The sequence below is a fragment of the Lontra canadensis genome, unplaced genomic scaffold (assembly GCF_010015895.1).
Source record: "Lontra canadensis isolate GAN:19392208 unplaced genomic scaffold, GSC_riverotter_1.0 scaffold11, whole genome shotgun sequence".
Classification (NCBI taxonomy): Eukaryota; Metazoa; Chordata; class Mammalia; order Carnivora; family Mustelidae; genus Lontra; species Lontra canadensis.
The window spans coordinates 18,851,647-18,872,798 of NW_022631005.1; the positions used below are offsets into that span (position 1 = coordinate 18,851,647).

The following is a 21,152-nucleotide window of genomic DNA, read 5'->3' on the forward strand; positions in this document are numbered from 1 at the left end:
GGTCACTCCATGGTCGTTCTGTGCAGGCATCAGTCAGGGGTTAAGCTCCAACTGGTCTGGGGGGTCTGCACTGATTGAAGGTCTGTCAAGGCGTTGTTATCTCTTGAGGGGAGAGGGGCAATTTTGCTTTCCATCTGCCTGAGTTAGGAGATAAACTAGAAAAAGCAGCGTAAGGAAAAATGTGGGACAAAGGCCAGGGAGTACAAGCAGGTGGGCAATAAAGGTCAGGTCTTGGAGGTCTAGCTGATGACAAAATTGCTACAAAATATCCCAAATGTTTTCTTTTAACTCTACTACGTATCTTATAGTCTGGTAGCAAATATTTCATGCGCTGTCTATAGGCCAGGGGCCATGTTTTAAATAGCACTGATCTACAAGAGTAGGAGAAAGTAACCAGAGAAATAGAATTGCTGTGGTTCCTGAGATTATGATCATAGATGTAAAATGAGACTATTAAGAAGGAAAAAACAAACAAACAAACTTTTTCCTTCTACCCTTAAAAGTGTTTGTCTGGGGCTCTATGACAAAAGACAGATTAACAAGAGAAAAACAGAAGTTTATTAACATGTATTTCTCATATACACATGAGAGGAACTCCGTGATGAGTAACTGCAGCTTGGTTAAAAGCTGGGCTTATGGTGTGCCTGGGTGGTTCAGTCAGTTAAGTATCTGCCTATGGCTCAGGTCATGATCCCAGGGTCCTGGGATCAATCCCTACATCAGACTTCCTGCTCAGTGGGAAGCCTGCTTCTCCCTCTGTCTGCCTGCCACTCCCCCTGCTTGTGCTCTCTCTGTCAAATATATTAATTAGTTAACAAAAACAACAACAACAACTGGGGCTTATATAACATTTTAGCAATAGAACAATGCATTTGTAGGGAAGTGATAAAACAAAGTAAAAGACCTCGAGTCTCAGAGGTCTTTTACTGTGGGAAGGCAAATACATGGTAACTAATACAAGATAAGAGCTTGTTAGTAAAGTTTGTTATGTAGAGTCCTCTGGTGCTGTCTTTCCCAGGGCTGATAAAGGTCTAAAGTCTCCTGTGATTAAATATTGTCCGGGAAGGTAGACACTTTTGCAAATTTAGCTCTAGGTTCTAGGCAAACAGGAAGAAGGCAGAGAAATATCCTTGTATCTATTTATTCTTAATAGGCTTCAGCTCAAAATAATCCTTATGCTAAAGTGGCATAATTCAGAGTGGCATATTTTGCTAGCCTGTACTATTTAGCATGATTTTAGGGGTGTTATTTTTTTTTCTTCCAACCATATTCACCTGTGTGGGTACAGGTATAGAGTTGCACTACTGAAACACAAACAGAAACAGAAGTTGAGTGTGTATTCAGTGGATTAAATAAATGATTGTCATAGGATTTGAACTGGTTATAAAAGGGAGAAAGGACACAGAGGAGGTAAGGGCAGGATAGCTGAAAATGGATTAACGATCTAAAGAGTTAAAGGCTTGTGGGGTAAGGTACTAAAGTAAGTGAGCTGGAAGGATGAGAAATTCTGTTCAAGGAATGGGATACTGGAAATTAAAACTGTAGAGAGATTACATATTTTGGTAATGGCAAGTTAAGACTATAATATGAGTGTGGCTGATTAAGGTGTGAGGGAGAACACGATAATTTGAGGAGAAGAGGCCAAGGATCCAAGAGCTTATCATATTGGAAAAATCATCTTCATATATGTTAAAATCATAAAGCATTAAGCAGGAGTAACTTTGGACAACTGGTAAGGAAGGAATAAGAAATTTCAAGGACATTCCTGAACTGAGTCAGGAAAGAACCACAATGAGTAAATGGATAATGTCATCGGAGGACCCAGGATCAAAGGGCGGGTGCTTTCAGGGGTGGAGAAGGGAAAATTACCTGGGAAACACAGTGAGCTTCAAAACCTCCAGACTCAAATAGTAAGCAGGAGAAGACTGGTGCGAGTACAAAACAGCTATCAATTGGAAAAGCTCAGGGGAGTGTCCTCAAGGCAGTGTCCTCAAGGGAGAATCAGGTTTCAGGCAGAATGAAAATGATGAAATGAATGTTAGGAGGCTAAAAGTGCCAAGAATTTTATTGATGACAGACATTGCATTTTAAAGGCTTAATAGAGGGTTTTCCTGGATTCAGATCAGAAAAAAGGTATGGGCAGAATCTTACCGGCTTAGAGCCTAGGTTTGTGAAACTTGACCTAAACAGTGATAAAGTTCATAGAGAACATTTCTATATATACATCAGTATTCAACTAGCTTCACTGTTCTGTGTTTTTTTTTTTTTTCCTCCACATACATGGAATAGGGTTCTCTTATTTATTAGGTATATCCTAATAAATCAGTGCAGGACACAGTATCCCTGGGTTGTTACACAGGAGCCAGTTCATAGTTAGAAATCAGGAAAAAAAGTGTGTGTCCCTATTGTGCAAGCACAAGTCAGTGGAGAAAGTAATAGATACATTAAAGCACAATTCTGGCTTCAGAATAAAAGAATGTCCACAAAAAGAAGACCTAAGCCAGGAACAAAATAATGACCAGCAATATAAGCCATGAGTTTTGAAGTGCACTTCCTTCCTTCTCCTTCTGTGTTCTTTTTCCATCTAGATATTTCAAGCTTCTAGAATAACCTTCCCATGCATAGGCTCACCTCTCCTTGTTAACCATCTTTGCACTGCTGTAGCTGTGCTTATGTCCTAGCCTCAATACATAACATTTTCAAGGAAGAGGAAAGAGAAATGAGCCGTGACTCTTTAGTCTTCAAACCCTGCTGGTTTGAAGGGGTCAGCATAGCAATTTGCTTATAACATAATTGTTTAGGTATTTTCATTCCTTTTCATAACTTTAAGCTAATTGGGTTTTCTTCAAAGAAGATTATTCACCTAGGCATTCACATGTTTTTCATGCTTTCTCATTCTCTAGATACTTTGATTTAAATATATTTCTTTCACTGCTATTTAATTTCTTAAAAAATCATTTCCCCTTTTCCTTTCCATATCCCTAATTTTGTTATTTTCTCAAGCGCCCAGCTGGTGATCATGACAAATATATTTTGATTTTCCAGCTCAGTAGACTTAGAACCCAGAGAGGGAAAAGTGAAAGATTAAGTGGTCCAGAAAACAAACACTACTGATTTTGTAATCCTGTATATATGTATACAATCCCTCCCTACAACCCTTCTGAAAATGTGTATAGCAATAAAAATAGAAACAATGTGGGCACTTTCCCTATGTATTAAATTAGCGGAGCTGTTTTTAAGTGTCCTGCAAGATACGGAGAAGTGTGGCTCAATAGAAGGTTGATTGGGATCATTTTGTGCCTTTTAATTGGTTCTTTCAGGTATTCTACCTTTCTTTTCATTTGCCCCTTCATCTCTTCAATCATGTAATAGGGTTTCTTCATCCCAGTCTAAACAATGTGAAAATTAGGTAAGCTGGGATCATTAGATAAGCTAAAAGGCATAGAAATAGGTAAGTGTTATTACAAAGTAATGTTTTAATGCAATGAAAAGGATGGTCTTGGAATTATAAAACTGGGTATAAAAACTAAAGGAAAGTGGAATATCATAGACCAGCTCCACAAGGAGAAATTAACAGGCTAGATACCCATAAGGACAGAGAAATACTATATTCTGTCTTCTATTTGTTTGAGTTTCTTAAAAGCTTTCAATTACACCTTTTGTGAGCAGTATATCATTTTGGTATCTAAAAACCACAAAATACACAAAGAAGCTGAGTGAGATAATGTGGTGCTTCCCAGTTAACTGTTAGATGTTGTAGAATTGACCTGAGATTTCATATACCCAAAGGGAGAAGAGGAAAAAAAACTTCCAGCTATTATAATTATCCCAGGTAAGGAGGGAGAAAGAAGGAAAGGAATGGAAGAGAGAAGAAATAAGTAAAATAGACATTTATGAACAGGTATCAGTGACCTTAGGAATCAGAAAAGAACGATACATACATGTTCTTAAATTGGGTGAGATCACCAAGCTATACTTTATTTTACTGACCAGTTTAGCTCTTTCTTTGCTACCACATCTATTTATGCTTTCATTTCATATTTTATGAAATTTTTGTTTCATTTCTAAAAAGTCAGACTTTAAATGGAAAACTAAATTAACTAATGAAGAAATGTGCTTTAATTGCTTTCTCTATCCCTCTGTCCTTCTGTTCTTCCATCCCCCCCTCCCTCTCCCTTTCTCTTTTTCTCTCCTTCAGTTATTTTCTGTTAAAAAAAGAAGGTTTTTGTTTGTTGTTTGTTTTTTGATTGTTTGTCATTTCTTTCTGAAAAGAGCTAAGAATTTACTTTATTACTTTTAGGACTAATCCCGACTGAGATATGCCACATGAGACTTGCCAAATATCTAGGATATGTATCTGTTTCCTACTCAAACTTCTTCTCCTCCTTTTTCTTTATTTCAAATAAGAAAATGTAGGGGTGAGGGGCCCAGGGTGGGCTGCCCCAAATGTGCCACTTTGGCATAGAGACCATTTTGAATTGAAAGAGATAAAAAAGAAAACAACAACAACAACAATAAAACAAACAAAAAAACACTGTCAGATGGCAGGAAAGGTTCTCTGCCTCCCCCATAACTGCATAAATTTATCCTGGAAAGGAGAGCCTGCAACAGGAAGAGAAGTATTAACAGAGGCCCCTTAACCAAAAGAGCTCATCTGCAAAATAGAACAATTTTGTTTTTCCAAACATCTCCTTTCCCCTTCTTGCTAGTCAGCTTTCTCCCCATTGTATCTTCAGGCCCTACTCCTTCTCTTATCCCCTATAAGCTTCACTTTGTCTCATTGTCTTTGGAATGTCTTGTCTATGTGGATTGCCTCAACCCCACCACCACTCTGTGCATACATCCATTAAATTTGATTTTCTGCTGTTAATTGTCTCATGTAAATTTGATTCTTAGTCCAGCTAGAGGAACTATAAGACAGAGGAAGGAAGTCTTCCTCCCCAATGAAAAGATTTAAGAAGGGAATAGAGAAGAACAAAAAACAGTTTAGGTAAAAGGAGGCTAGAAAATTATAAGAAAAAAGTAGTTAGTTGCTAGTTCCAAAATATGTGACAATTGGAAGTAAACTATTGGTTTGGAATATGTTTTAATTGGCTAATGAAGCTATTATTTTTTGTAAAGAATGTAGTTTTAAGGATTAATTATTGTATTTAGACAGAAGTATACAAATACCTCACAAAGAAAACATGACTCAAAATTTGATCATTAGATGTTGTAATTGTTTATATCAGGGAGCTTATTTAGAAAGAATAATAGTTTAAAAACTATTATAGAACATACTTTTAAAACATATACATAAGAAAAACGTTTAGAATATTTGTTACTAATCTAACTAGAAACAAGATACATAGATGATAAAACTTTTGAAATAGTTAACGAAATTACAGTTAACGAAACTATCAGTTGCATACGCATATTTAACATTTCTGGTTTTTTTTTAAAAACAAAGCTGGGACTTTAAAAGTTCCTAAAGAAAACAATCACCATCTGGTGGCAAAGCAAAGAAAATGTTATTTTAAGGTATTTACTTTCTTTGACTGTATTCTAATTGTAAGTTGTCAAGTGATACAATTCTTTCTGAGACAGAGGTTTAGATGGGATGATGTTATAAATCCTTTAGATATGGTCTATGATATCTTTGAAATATCCAATTTATAATAGGCTTTAGATGCTTTTAAACAAGGCATAGTTTGTTTTTTCAATATTTACTCGTTTATATTAGGGGGAGGTGGGGACAGAAGGAGAGGAAGAGAGTCTTAAGCAGACTGTGCTGAGCATGGAGACTGCCTTGGGCTCACCCTGGGGCTCTTCCTGGGGCTTCTCAGGACCTATGGCAGGACCCTGAGATAACAACCTCCACTAAAACCAAGAGTCTGATGCTTAATCTACTAGGCCATTCAGGTTCCCCTAAACAAGGCATAGTTTAACACTACCTGTGGATAATTGCTTTTAATTCTGACAATAACTGTGAAGTTTAACTCTTCATGTTTTCATTTCACAGATGAAGAAACTGAGATTTACAGAGATTGAATACCTTGCCAATATCTCATAGCTGATAAACAGCATTATTTGGATTTGATTCCATATCAACTCTGTGTCTTTCAAGGGCGTGAGCTCTCTGAAACATATAACTTGTTTAACTCAGAAGCTAATCCTGAAAAAGTCCCAATAAAGCAATTAACATTATATTTCCCTCTTTGTTAAAAGCTATTAGGTCAAAATTCCAGTGTACAATCATGGTGGACTCTATAATATGAAGTTAATTAAGGGGCACCTTAATTAATATCTGATGTTTTCTGATTATAACTACTTGTTCTGAGCCCTGTCTGGATTCTCAGAGGTTGGCCTAGACTAATGAAGCAGAGTGAGTAAAGTAAAATAAAACAATTATTCTCTGTCTGAAAAAGGGGTTGCCTTGGTTTCATATTTCCTTCATTTCAGAGCCAAGAACAAAATGATGAGCCCATTTTAGAATCATGAAATTATAAAACTTTAGAGTTAAAAGTAAAAACACCAGAAATAGTCTAGATAATTATGACAATTTATGCCAGTTTTATCTTATTACTTAATTTAAACCATATAGCTTTTTAGAGTTTACAAAATATGTCATAAAAGATTTATCATTTGACATAATCATAATATATGGCACTCAAGGTAGGAAATGTTGAGTTGAAAAATTGCCCTTTGTGTAGGTTAAAAATGGTCAAATATGATCAATTTCATATATTTCAACCTAGATATGACACTCATTTAGAGTGAATTCAGACATAAAAAAATTAAAAAAAAAACAAAACAAAAAAAGATCTATATAAGTAGCATATAGCCATCAAGTTCACTTTCAAAAGGCACAAACCAAAGTCCCATGCCCAAAGCCTTTTCCATTAGATTCTCAAATCAGGAAAAAAAAAAAAAAAAAGGCAGCAAAATCTACTTCTTTCATGGAGGGTTTGATTACATTACAAGAAGCCAGTATTTGGTATATAAATTGCTTTAATCCACATATTGACTTCTTTAAAAATTTTCAGTGGTGGAATCTACTGGTCTTCTGAGTGTTAAATGCCTGGTTTTCTAGAAAGTCTACTAGTGTATAGAGTACTGTAATAAGTGAAAAGTGCAGTGTTAACAGCATACTTCTAAATAATTGAGTATTTTCTCCTGCTGTTGTTGCTGTTGTTGTTTTAAATAAGTAAACTTTTACCCTCTCTATATCATGAAAAGTATTTCCTGGTGATTATGTTCCATAAAACAAAGTTATGATTATTATGGATCTACATTCTGATAGATATCCATTTGCTTATTGAAATGGATGGCCCTCCTTAGGCCTGGACTATATTGTATTCATCTCAGTAGGCCCTGCTCTGTAAACACAGTACTTTTTATATAGTAGACACTTAATGGCTTTCTGGTATTAAATTACATTGAAAAAAAATAATGAAAGGTCTTTTGGGTTTAACGTTGAGAAGTGTTCTTGGGTCTTTAATATCTTAACAGGATATGCATAAATTACTTTTTGATTTATTGCTTTAGATTTCTCCAGGACAGTGTACTTTTCCTTTGCAATTAAAGTACTTTGATGCAGTCATCCTCAGACTATGACAAAGTATATTCATGGATATGGCATACTTGACTCAGTCCTTTGGGAAGAAGATGAAATAATCTCTCAAGTGTCAGTGTGAATCTACACTCTGCTCTCTCACTTTATAAAGAGAATATGTCTGCCATCTTATTTTTAATTGAACGCTCCTAGAATATCTAACAAATGTTTTGAAAGATTATGCATGGTGACCTCAAAATAAAATGCATAGAAAGACCCTGTATGGGTAGATTCTGTTCCGGGGATTTGGAAAAGCCCTCAAGCCTGCCTTTTTCTTTTTCAATTTAGAAGGCCCAGTTTCTCTTTTAGAACAAAGGAATGAAAGAACTTACAGATGATTTTAACAATTCACAAATGTGTTGCCTGGTTTTGACAAGGGCATCCGTAATATCTCAAAACTATGTTAAAGATGGAGCATTTAGCAACCCAGGAAGACAATGACTATAAAACACAAAATTAACTCATCAAGTTACTGTAATTTTCTCTCCCTTTGTCTCCAGCTGATTAGTGCAAATTAACCGCCTGAGCAGTTAGCATGCAATATGGAAATCTTTGATATATGCTGAGAAGGCAGGCTTTTTTTTTCTTTTTTTAAATGCATCTATGTAAAATTCCAGAATTCCCTATAGACATTGTTCTACTGTGATTATTAATATTACTTTGAACTTTAAGAATATGTTTTGTGTTTGAGTTTTGAAAACTTCTAACCTTAATTTGTTAAAACGGATTTACAATCTTTATAAATTCCTATATAGAAATTGCACGTTTTTGTTTTGTTTTGTTTTGTTTTGTTTTTTTAAAGAGAGAGAGAAAAGAAAATGAGATTTTTAGGTACCTCATGTCTTACATGGAGGTAATAAATATCTCACTGGATTATTTTAAGAGTGAAAATTCAATAGTATATATTTCCAAATTTTAAAGATAGTTTGAACTACACTGTATTTAATGTATTTTTATATTATTTTTATTAAACACATAGAATTGGATTAGTGAAATATGCTACTTATTTCAATCTCTTCACTCAGAAAGGAGATATTTAGGAAAAATTCTCTTGGTTACATTCTATATAGTCCTTATAGAGACTATATAGATATATAGAGAAAACTTAACAAACATGTGAATTACTATACCAAAAAAGTCAGCTCTTGACTATTTGAAAAAGAATAATGTATTATGTTAACAAGGTAGTTAAAAAGGGCATCAATCATGGAAAAGAAACATTTCATATACCTGTTAAGAAGTCATCTGATTTTGGGGGAAGTGCATCTAGGACAGATAATAGTTATTTGGTACTGCGATATGATTATCAAAACTACCTAAAACTAAAAATCAAGAGGGTATTTTCCCCTATTTAGCTATGGAATAGTTGGCAACTCTTCAGGGAGAAAAAAAATATTTGATACAAATCACATTCAGTGTATTTGAATCCTCAAATCCTTAAGTTTTATTTATGAATGCATTAAAAAATCCCATTTATAGACAGTTTCTCTACATAGTAATTAATGCATTCATTTAGCAGAAAGTTTTGATCAAGGATCACCAGGTTCTGGACTTTTGTGTTGGGAATTGAGCACTGAACTAGGACAGTCTGTTTCCTGCACTCAAGTAACTATGCAGGAAGGAAGGCATACAAAAGGAAGAATTTTATGAATGATACCTTCAAGAAAAGCCTGAACTTATTTTTCTTAAGATTTTACTTATTAATTTATCAGAGAAAGAGAGAGAGAGAGCACAAGGGGGTGAGGCAGTAGGCAGAGGGAGAAGTAGGCTCCCCACTAAGCGGGGAGGTACATACAGGACTTGATCCCAGGACCCTGGGATCATGGCCTGAGCTGGAGGCAGATGCTTAACTGACTGAACCACCCAGGGGTCCCTGAACTTGTTTTTATAATTCAAACCAGAACCTTATTTTTACTTTAAAACATAGTGACAACCAGTCCGCAATAGCCATAGTATAAAAAGAGCCCAGATGTCCATTGACAGATGAATGGATAAAGAAGATGTAACACACACACACACATACACACACACACACACAGGAATATTATGCAGCCATCAAAAATAGAAATGGCATTTGCAATGGCATGGGTGGACCTAGAGGATATTATGATAAGTGAAATAAGTCAACAGAGAATGGCAATTATCATAGCATCTCACTCATATGTGGAATTTAAGGAATAAGGCAGAGAATCACAGAAGAGATGGAAAAATGAAATAACATGAAACCGGAGAGGGAGATAAACCATAGGAGACTCTTACTCATAGGAAACAAACTGAGGGTTGCTGGAGCAGAGGGGGGTGGAGAGATGTATAAACTGGGTGATGGACATTGGGGAGAATATGTATTGTAATGAGCACTTGGTACTATATAAGACTGATGAATCACAGACCTATACCCTGAAACCAGTAATAATTATATGTTAATTTAAGAAAGAAAGAAAGAAAAAGAAAGAAAGAAAGGAGTGGATGCACTTCAAAAACATGAAGATAACAATTTGAAAATGGATCTTTAGGGTTAAACAACATTCACAGGAATCAGCACCCAAGAAGCTCTTCCTGCAACTTCTTTTCCAGGCACTACTCTTTCCCAACCCAACTTTACACTGATTTCAAACTTAAAAAATTAGTTCTGGATTCAAACAAAAGATAGTAACAGCCAAATTCTGATTTAGAGATAAATAACCTATTTCACTAACCCATTGGCTCAGTGTTTCTTATGCTTGTATAATATGGGGAGCTTGATCAAAGAGGATACTATCTTGGCACTATTTAAGCCTATTGGCTTAGTATTTTCTGAGATAACCTAGGAATCCATATGTTGAACAAGAACCTAGACACTTCTTTTTAAATTAATTAATTCAAGAAATGCTGGTATATTTTAGAAACTGTCATTTGTTTAGCTATTTATGTTTTTGTGTTTTTATTTGGTGGAGTGGCATAGCAAATTAATTAATTCAGTGAAATTCATCTTGAAAGCCAGAAGCTTGAATTTCTAAGACTGACATCTACAGAAATCTGATATTTCCTGTCATTTGGAATAAGCCTATTTCAACATTATTAGGAACCCTACTATATAATAACCATTCTTCAATTTTATCTTTTCAACGATTTTTTCTAATACTCAGATGTTTTAAATATTTTCACATGTTCAGAACTTAACAGTAAAGTTAGGGATCACTATATACCTGGGGAAAGAAATCAATGAGGTAGTCTAATATGTTAGTCTCATGATAAAATCAAACCATGATATTTTTAAACCTCCATTTCTTCTGTGATTCCTTTCTCATTCTCTCTGCTTTCCCTCACTCTCTATTAAATTGCTTGGAGTTAAAACTACTTACCATCTGTCTTTTACTATCTGATATGATTTGATTTAAAAACACTTTTAAAAGATCACATTACAACAAGTGTTTTAAAACAAACCTACTAAAAGTAACACAAAACATGAAGAACTGTCTCTTTCAAACACATCTAAAATCTGTTTCCTTTGAATTACAAAAAAAAAAGAAGTAAAAAATGTGTGATTATTATTCTATAGGGACCATTTTATCTTTCTGTTCATAAAATAGATGAAATTACTGAAGTTATATTGATTTGGAGTTAGGAAAGGGATAGCTGAAAAAAGGCCAATAATAAATGAAAATGTACTTTAATCATTCCTAGGTTTGCTTGTCATCTTTAGTAATAATCTAGAAAAAGGATCATTGAAAATTTTAATAAAAACTGTTAGAAATATGAACCAGAGAGATAAACACGAGTGGACAGCTTAATGTTAAGTATAAGCCAACAAGCTTATAGAAGTGAGCAAAGAATAGCAAAATGATTTACAGTATTGAAAATGGACCATCTCATAAAATATGCAATCAAGGGAAAATCAGAATAATCAATGCATGGTAAGAACATGGAAATAGACTGTGTATATAGTATGAAATTGCCATTCTTCATTGGGCAAAGTGATTTTATTTTTGTCAAGTTGGGATAATAGAAAAATCGCTGAATTTATGATTAAAAAGTCATTGTCATGGTACTAGTTCTGTTCCTCTTTATGGTACCTTGAGGAAATCATGGAAATTTTCCAGGCCTCAATTTACTCTACTATAAAAAAGAAGATTATACCAGTTTACATGCTACTTTCTAAGGAGCTCTAGGATTTTGTAGAAGTTCTTTGGGAGATGTTAGGAATATGGTGAGCCTGTGGAATTATTAATTAAATTGTGGGGACCTAGGCATGTAATACATAACTGGAACAACCTTATCTAAAATTTAAAAATTTAAGCAAGTGATGAGAATTATATCCAATTAGAAGGCTCATAATGCAATTATCTGGATAATTCAGCTTCCCCATCAAATTGAACTAAATTGTCTAGATATGTTAACAGAAATGATTTTAAAAAAAGAAGAAACATTGATTATTAGTTTCAATTCATTGTGAATATAAAGTAAAAACTCATTTAATTCAATTCCCATATTTAATGTGATACATTTATATATCTTGCATAGAAATATATAAATTTATATATAAATATATACATATATAAATATATAAATACAAATTATATAAATATAAAATATATAAATGTATATATAAGTATAAATTTATTCCAACCCCCACTCCCCAGCTGCCATCAGTTTGTTTCATGAGATTAAGAGTCTCTTATGATTTGTCTCCCTCCCAATCCCGTCTTCTTTCATATTTTCCCTCTCTACCCCCCATGACCTGACCCTGCCTTTCAAATTCCTCATATAATAGAGATCATATGATAATTGTCTTTCTCTGACTGAGTTATTTCACTTAGCATGATACCCTCTATTTCCATCCACATCATTGCAAATGGCAAGATTTCATTTCTTTTGATGGCTACATAGTATTTCATTGTAAATTTATACCACTTTTTCTTTATCCATTCATCTGTTGATGGACATCTAGGTTCTTTCCATAGTTTGACTATTGTGGACATTGCTGCTATAAACATCGGGTGCAAGTGCCTCTTTAGATCACAACATTTGTATCTTTAGGGTAAATACCCAAGAGTGTGATTGTTAGGTCATACAGTAGCTCTATTTCAATTTTTTGAGGAACCTCCATGCTGTTTTCCAAAGTGGTTGCACCAGCTTGCATTCCCACCAACAGTGTAGGAGGGTTCCCCTTTCTCCACATCCTCACCAATATCTGTCATTTCCTGACTTGTTAATTTTAGCCATTCTGAGTGGTGCAAGGTGTTATCCCACTGTGGTTTTGATTTGTATTTCCCCAATGCTGAGTGATGTGGAGCACTTTTACATGTGTCCGTTGGCCATCTGGATATCTTCTTTGCAGAAATGTCTGTTTATGTCCTCTGCCCACTTCTTGATTGGATTATTTTTTCTTTGGATGTTGAGTTTGATAAGTTCTTTATAGATTTTGGATACTAGCCCTTTATCTGATACATCATTTGTGAATATCTTCTCTCATTCTGTCAGTTGTCTTTTGGTTTTGTTGACTGTTTCCCTTGCTGTGCAAAAGCTTTGAATCTTGATGACATCCCAATAGTTCATTTTTGTCCTTGATTCCTTTGCATTTGGCAATGTTTCTAGGAGGCAGTTGTTGCAGCTGAGGTTGAAGAGGTTGCTGCATGTGTTCTCCTCAAGGATTTTGATGGATTCCTGTCTCACATTGAGGCCTTTCATCCATTTTGAGTCTATTTTTACATGTGGTGTAAGGAAATAGTCCAGTTTCATTCCTCTGCATGTGGCTGTCCAATTTTCCCAACACCATTTGTTGAAGAGACTATCTTTTTTCCATTGGACATTCTTTCCTGCTTTGTCAAAGTATAGTTGACCACAGAGTTGAAGGTACATTTTTGGGCTCTCTTGTCTGTTCCATTGATCTATGTGTCTGTTTTTGTGCCAGTACCATACTGTCTTGATGATTACACCTTTGTAATAGAGCTTGAATTCTGGAATTGTGATGCCGCCAACTTTCGTTTTCTTTTTCAACATTCCTGTGGCTATTCAGGGTCTTTTCTGGTTCCATATACATTTTAGGATTATTTGTCCATTTCTTTGAAAAAAAAAACTGATGGTATTTTGATAGGGCTTGCATTAAACGTGTAGATTGTTTTAGGTAGCGTAGACATTTTTGCAATATTTGTTTCCTAATCCATGAACATGGAGCGTTTTTCCATTTCTTTGTGTCTTCCTCATTTTTTTTTTTTTTAAGATTTTATTTACTTGACACAGAGAGAGAGAGATCACAAGTAGGCTGAGAGGCAGGCAGAGGAAGAGGGGAAATCAGACCCCCTGCTGAGCAGAGAGCTCGATGTGGGGCTCAATCCCAGGACCCTTAGACCATGACCTGAACTGAAGGCAGAGGCTTAACCCTCTGAGCCTCCCAAAAACCCCATTTTCTTTCATGAGTACTTTATAATTTTCTGAATACAGATTCTTTGGCTCTTTGGTTAGGATTGTTACTAGATATCTAATTGTTTTGGGTGCAGTTGTAAATGGATCAACTCCTTAATTTCTCTTTCTTCTGTGTTTTTCATGTATAGAAATGCAACTGATTTCTGTCCATTGATTTTATATCCTGACACTTTACTGAATTCCTGTATGAGTTCTAGCAGTTTTGGAGTGGAGTCATTGGAGTTTTCCACATGAAGTATCATATCATCCACAAAGAGTGAGAGTTTGACTTCTTTGCTGATTCTGATACATTTATTTTCTTTTTGTTGTCTTATTGTTGAGGTTAGGACTTCTAGTACTATGTTGAATAGCAGTGGTGATAGTAGTCATCCCTGCTCTGGTCCTGACCTTAGGGGAAAAGCTCTCAGTTTTTCCCTCCCCATTAAGAATGACATTCGCTGTGGGTTTTTTGAAGATGACTTTTATGATATTGAGGTATGTCCCCTTGATTCCTACACTGTGAAGAGTTTTGATCAAGGAAGGATGCTGTACTTTGTCAAATGTTTTTTCAGCATCTATGGAGAGTATCATATAGTTCTTGTTCTTTCTTTTATTAATGTATTGTATCACATTGATTGATTTGCTGATGTTGAACCAACCTTGCAGCCCTGGAATAAATCCCACTTGGTCTTGGTGAATAATCCTTTTAATGTACTGTTGAATCCTATTGGCTAGTATTTTGGTGAGAATTTTCGCATCTGTGTTCATCAAGGATATTGGTCTGTAATTCTTTTAATTGGGGTCTTTGTCTGGTTTGGGGACCAAGGTAATGCTGGCCTCATAAAATGAGCTTGGAAGTTTTCCTTCCATTTCTGTTTTTTGGAACAGTTTCAGGAGAATAGGTATTAATTCTTCTTTAAATGATTGGTAGAATTCCCCTGAGAACCCATCTGTCCCTGGGCTCTTGTTTCTTGGGAGGTTTTTGATGACTGCTTCAATCTCCTTACTGGTTATGGTTCTGTTTAGGTTTTCTATTTCTTCCTGCTTCAGTTTTGGTAGTTTATACTTCTCTCAAATGTGTTGGCATGTATTTGCTCATAATATGTTCTTATAATTGTTTGTATTTCTTTGGTGTTGGTTATGATCTCTCCTCTTTCATTCATGATTTTATTTATTTAGGTTCTTTCTCTTTTCTTTGTGATAAGTCTGGCCAGGGGTTTATCAATCTTACTAATTCTTTCAAAGAATTAGCCCTTAGTTTCATTGGTTTGTTCTACTGTTCTTTTGGTTTCTATGTTACTGATTTCTGCTCTGATCTTTATTACTTCTCTTCTGCTGGGGTTAGGCTTTCTTTGTTGTTCTTTCTCCAGCTCCTTTTGGTGTAGGGTTATGTTGTATACTTGAGAACTTTCTTGTTTCTTGAGAAAGGCTTGTATTGCTATATATGTTCCTCTTGGGACCACCTTTGTTGGTCCCAAAGATTTTGAACAGTTGTGTTTTCATTTTCATTTGTTTCCATGAATTTTTAAAATTCTTTTTTTATTTCCTAGTTGACACATTCATTCTCTAGTAGGACGCTCTTTAGCCTGCATGTATTTGAGTTCTTTTCTACTTTCCTTTTGTGGTTGAGTTCTAGTTTCAAAGCATTGTGGTCTGGAAATATGCAGGAACGATCCCAATCTTTTGGTACCAGTTGAGACCAGATTTGTGACCCTAGTGTGTGATCTATTCTGGAAAATGTTACATGTGTTCCAGAGAAGAATGTGCATTCTGTTGTTTTTTGATGGAATGTTCTAAATATGTCTGTGATGTCCATCTGGTCTAGTGTGTCATTTAAAGCCTTTATTTCCTTGTTGATCTTTTGCTTTGATAATCTGTCCATTTCAGTAAAGGGGGTGTTAAATCCCCTACTATTATTGTATTATTGTCAATGTGTTTCTTTGATTTTGTTATTAATTGGTTTATATAGTTGGCTGCTCCTGTGTTAGGGGCATAGATATTTAAAACTGTTAGCTTTTCTTGTTGGACAGACCCTTTAAGTATGGTATTGTCCATCCTCATCTCTTATTATAATCATTGGCTTAAAATCTAATTTATCTGTTTTAAAGATTGCCACCCCTACTTTCTTTTGACATCCATTAACATGGTAAATTGTTTTCTATCCCCTCACTTTATATCTGGAGGCTTCTTTGGGTCTAAAATGAGTTTCTTGCAGACAGCATATCGATGTGTCTTGTTTTTTATCTATTCTGGTTTCCTGTGAATTTTGATAGGGGCATTTAGCCCATTTAAATTCAGGGTAACTATTGAAATATATGACTTTAGTGCCATTGCTTTGCCTGTAAGGTGACTGTTATTGTTTATTGTCTCTGTTCCTTTCTGGTCTACTACTTTTAGGCTCTCTCTGGTTAGAGGACCCCTTTCAATATTTCCTGTAGGGCCAGTTTGGTGTTTGAAAATTCTTTTAATTTTTGTTCATCCTGGAAGTTTTTATCTCTCCTTCTATTTTCAATGACAACCTGGCTGGATTTAGTATTCTTGGCTGCATATTTTTCAATTTAGTGTTCTGAATATATCATGCCAGTTCTTTCATCATTGCCAGGTCTCTGTGGATAAGTCTGCTGCCAATCTAATATTTCTTACCATTGTATGTTACAGACTTCTTGTCCCAAGCTGCTTTCAGGATTTTCTCTTTGTTCATGAGACTTGTAAGTTTTACTATTAGAAGACAGGTTGTGGACCTATTTTTACTGATTTTGAGGGGGGTTCTCTGTACCTCCTGGATTTGATGGTTGTTCCCTTTGCCATATTAGGAAAATTTTCTACTATAATTCACTCCAATATACCTTCTGCCCATCTCTGTCTTTCTTCTTCTGGAATCCCAATTATTCTAATATTTTTTTGTCTTCTGGTGTCACTTATCTTTTGAATTTTCCTCTCATGGTCCATAGTTGTTTGTCTCTCTTTTGCTCAGTTTCTTTATTCTCCATCATTTGGTCTTCTATATCACTAATTCTCTCTTCTGCCTCATTTCTCCTAACAGTAAGAGCCTCCATTTTTTATTGCACCCCATTAATATCTTTTTTGATTTCTACTTTGTTAGATTTTTGTACTTTTATTTCTCTAGAAAGGGATTTTATTTCTCAAGAAAGGGTTTCTCTAATATCTTCCATGCTTTTTTCAAGCCCAGCTAGCACCTTGATAATCAGCATTCTGAGCTCTAGTTTGGACATATTACTAATGTGTGTATTGATTAGGCTCCTAGCATTGGTTCTGCCTCTTGTTCTTTTTTTTGTGGTGAGTTTTTCCAAGCCTTGTCATTTTGTCCAGATAACAATAGATGAATGAGAGAACAAAATACTAAAAGTGTAGCAACAACCCCAGAAAAATATACACTAACCAAATCAAAAGGGATTGAAACTGGGGTGGGGAAGAAAGGAGAAAAAAAAGTTAAAAAAAAAAATATATATATATATATATTCACCAGTCTGAATATATATATATTCAGACTGGTGAATAGAACAGAGCCAGACATTTGACTTGGAGTGTATTTTGGTCTGTTAGAAGAAACTACCTCCCAAATTTTAAAGAAAGAAAACTTATACATATATACAAAAACAAGGGTAAACATGATGATGGGATGGAATATGACTGTAAAGATGAACATTAAAAAATATTCTAAAAAAGGAATTGATAAGAAATTGGTTGAAAAAAGAAAAAAAAAAAAGAGGAAAGAATGTGATCAGGCTGGAAACTAGAACAAAGCCATGCACTGGATTTAAGGTATATTTTGATCTATAAGAAGATATTGTATAACAAAATTTTAAAGGAAAAAAAACCTATATGTGTACTAAAAATAAGGTTAAATACAATGAAGGGATAAAATATGACTAAACAATGCAAAATTAAAAAGATTTTTAAGAAGGTATTGATAAGATAAAATAGTTAAAAAGTTTAAAATAAGAAAGAGGAAAAATTTTTAAAGAATAGAATAAGGAAAAAATAAAATAAAAAAAAATTAACTTTGAAAGACTAAAAGATCATGGGGAAAAGCCATGAATTCTATGTGTTTCTTTCTCCTAGCTCTAGAGTTCCGGTGTTCTCATTGATCAGTGAATCTGGCTTTGGATGGATGTTCTTGTGGATCTTTTGTGGGAGGGGCCAATTGCAGTGATTCTCAAATGTTTTTACCTGAGGTGGAATTGCACCACCCTTGCCAGGGGCCAGGCTAGTAATCTGCTTGGTTTTGTTCTCATGGTAGCTTTTATTCCCTGATTGCTTTCGTATGGTGATTGAGGATGGGATAGAAAATGGCAGCTTACCAATCTCCAGCCCCTAGAAGCCAAGAGCTCAGGCACCACTCCTTAGTGAGCCCTCAGAAACAAGCAGTCAGTCACTCCTGTCTACCTGGTCTCTGGCCACACTCCATGCTCACCCAACCTGTGACCAAACATTTCTATCTCTTGTACACAGCCCCATGTCTCCAAACCCAGCAGATTCCCACAGCATGCTCCCATGTCACTCCTCCCAGAGGAGGAAGGAGGGGCCTCCCCAGATCTGTGCCTCAGATCATGGTTTAAGGTAACCCTGAGCTGAAAGCCCCTTCCTCAGCTTCATCTCTGTAGCCAGCTTCCCTGCTCCGATACCTGGGTGGTCTGCCACACTTAGACACCCCTGGACTTTTTCTGACCCCATGGGTCCTGAGACCAAACTGTCCCTACAAGGGACCCCTCTCCTTCTCGCTTAGCCTCTGGAGTGATGTCCCTTAGTGGAGCACACTTCTAAAATTTCCAATTTTGTGCTCTGCTGTTCTACTGTTTGTGGGGAGCAAGCCCCTCCCCCCATGGGATATCTTCCCTTATATCACCACAGATTCACTTCTCTGCATGTTCTACCTTCTAGAAAGTGATCACTTTTCTGTTCCTAGAATTGATGCTCTTCTCTTCGAGTTTGTAGGTGTTCAGAATGGTTTGATAACTATCTAGCTGAAGTCCTGGGACCCAATGATATTTAGGTCTTCTACTCCTCCACCATCTTGTTCCTCCCCCGCAATTGCTAGTTTTTAATATGCTAATGATAAGCCATGTAATAGAATGGAAATATATGAATGTGACATACAATTATTTTGCTTAGGAATAAAAAATGATCATCACAGTTAATATCACATTGTCAAAATAAACATATAGTTATTTACAGAACTAGTTCTTAAACATATGTTTTATAGGAAAAAATTCTGCATTATTTCCACTTAGAATAAAGTTGAATTTTGATGCCATGATCAGAATTGTTAGTCTTAGCTCCCAAATACAGTAATTCAGGCAAAACATGGAGAATATGTATAGATTCTATTAGTCATTTTCTTTTAGAATGTTATTTCAGAATGTAGGAGAGTAGTTGACCAACTTATTAAACTAGGTTTTATTAAGACCTCATAATTTGTTTTGTTTTATTTTTGTGACTCCTAAAGACCTGAACTAAAGTAATATCCCCACAAATGACCCCTACATCTTCAGTTTCCTTCTTCCTGAATCCATTCCCAGTCTGTCCTTCACACTTCTGCTAGAGGTCATTCTAGAACCCTTCCAACCAGGTCAATCTTGTTACTAAAATCTTCAGTAGCCATTGGATTGCTTAGATAAAATAGTAATGGCTAATATTTTATTTTCAGCTTTTCACAAGTTGCATCCAACTTTATTGCTATTGACTGAGTTTGTGTGTTCCTTAAAAAATCATATATTGATGCTTAATCCCCACTGTGATTATATGTGGAAGGGAGACCTTGGGAAGTAATTATATTTAGGTGAGGTAATGGGGGGGGGGTTACTTATAAGGGGATGAAGAGCCCAGTGCTTTTTCTTTTTTTTCTCCACTATGTGACATAGTGAGAAGATGGTCAGCTATGAAGAAGGAAGTGGTTTCTCTCTAGACAATATGTTGACACCTTGATCTTGGACTTCCCAGCCTCCCACACTGGAATAAATAAATGTTTATTGTTTAACCCACCCAGTCTATAATATATATATTTTTTAATTGCAGCCCAAACTGATGAAGACCTATGTCATTCATCTATCAGAATTCTATCCCTGCCATAACAGGAACTTGCTATAGAATAAACCCTTCATGCAATCACATTTAGAACATCCATCACAGGGTGCCTGGGTGGCTCAGTGGGTTGAAGCCTCTGCCTTCGGCTTAGGTCATGATCCCAGAGTCCTGGGATTGAGCCCCACGTCAGGCTTTCTGCTCAGTGGAGAGCCTGCTTCCTCCTCTCTCTCTCTCTGCCTGCCTCTCTGCCTACTCATGATCTCTGTCAAATAAATAAATAAAATCTTAAAAAAAAAAAAGAATTACTTTAGAACATCCATCAGCCTTCTACCACACCCTACCTCTGCCTTTCAGAATTTTATTGATCACTTATCAAAGTCCAAGTACTCTGTGTCCAACTAGTCTGTGAAACCTTTATTCTTTGTATTCTTGGAATAGGATATACCTCTATTAAAATATTTTTCATAGGTAAGTATACCTGTGTAATACCTTGAAACAATTGTCATTAGATGATAAATTGGGACACCCGAGTAGCTCAGTTGGTTAAGCTTCTGCCTTCAGCTTGGGTCATGGTTCCAGGGTCCTGGAATTGAGTCCCACATCTGGCTCCCTACTCCGTGGGGAGCCTGCTTCTCTCTCTGCCTGCCACTTCCCCTGCTTGTGCTCTCTCTGACAAATAAATAAATAAAATATAAAGAGAGAGAGAGAGAGAGATGCTAAATAATTGAGGGCTTTTATCCTTTTTTTTTTTTTTTTGGGGTCATCCCTAAAGGTTATCTCAGTCCCTAAACCAATCATTCCCCTCATTTGTTTCATCATACTTGTATTTTATACTCGTATTTGTATTTCTTTCTTTTTAGACACTAAACATGTTGAGAGTAGAGAGGTCAGTATTGTATTCCCACTATGTTTATCCCACCACTCATCATTATTTAATGCATCTATTAATAGAGGATGATAGAACTGAAAATGTAGATTTGTCTCCTATGACTTTCACAAGCATTTCCACCACACTTCAGTATCCAGCCTGTGACATGTGCTATCTCTTTTGAGTATCTACTCTTATTTCTTGGTTTTTGTTCTTTCATTTCTCACCCAGTATCCTGTTAAAATGAATTACATCATAGCACTT

At 35.6% G+C, this 21,152-nt stretch overlaps 1 protein-coding gene across 1 annotated transcript in view; it reads left to right on the forward strand.

Annotated features, from left to right (window-relative positions):
* The window catches only part of LRP1B (LDL receptor related protein 1B), a 1,927,222-nt gene that overhangs the window by 1,025,626 nt on the left and 880,444 nt on the right, over nucleotides 1-21,152 (forward strand). The window lies entirely within an intron of this gene.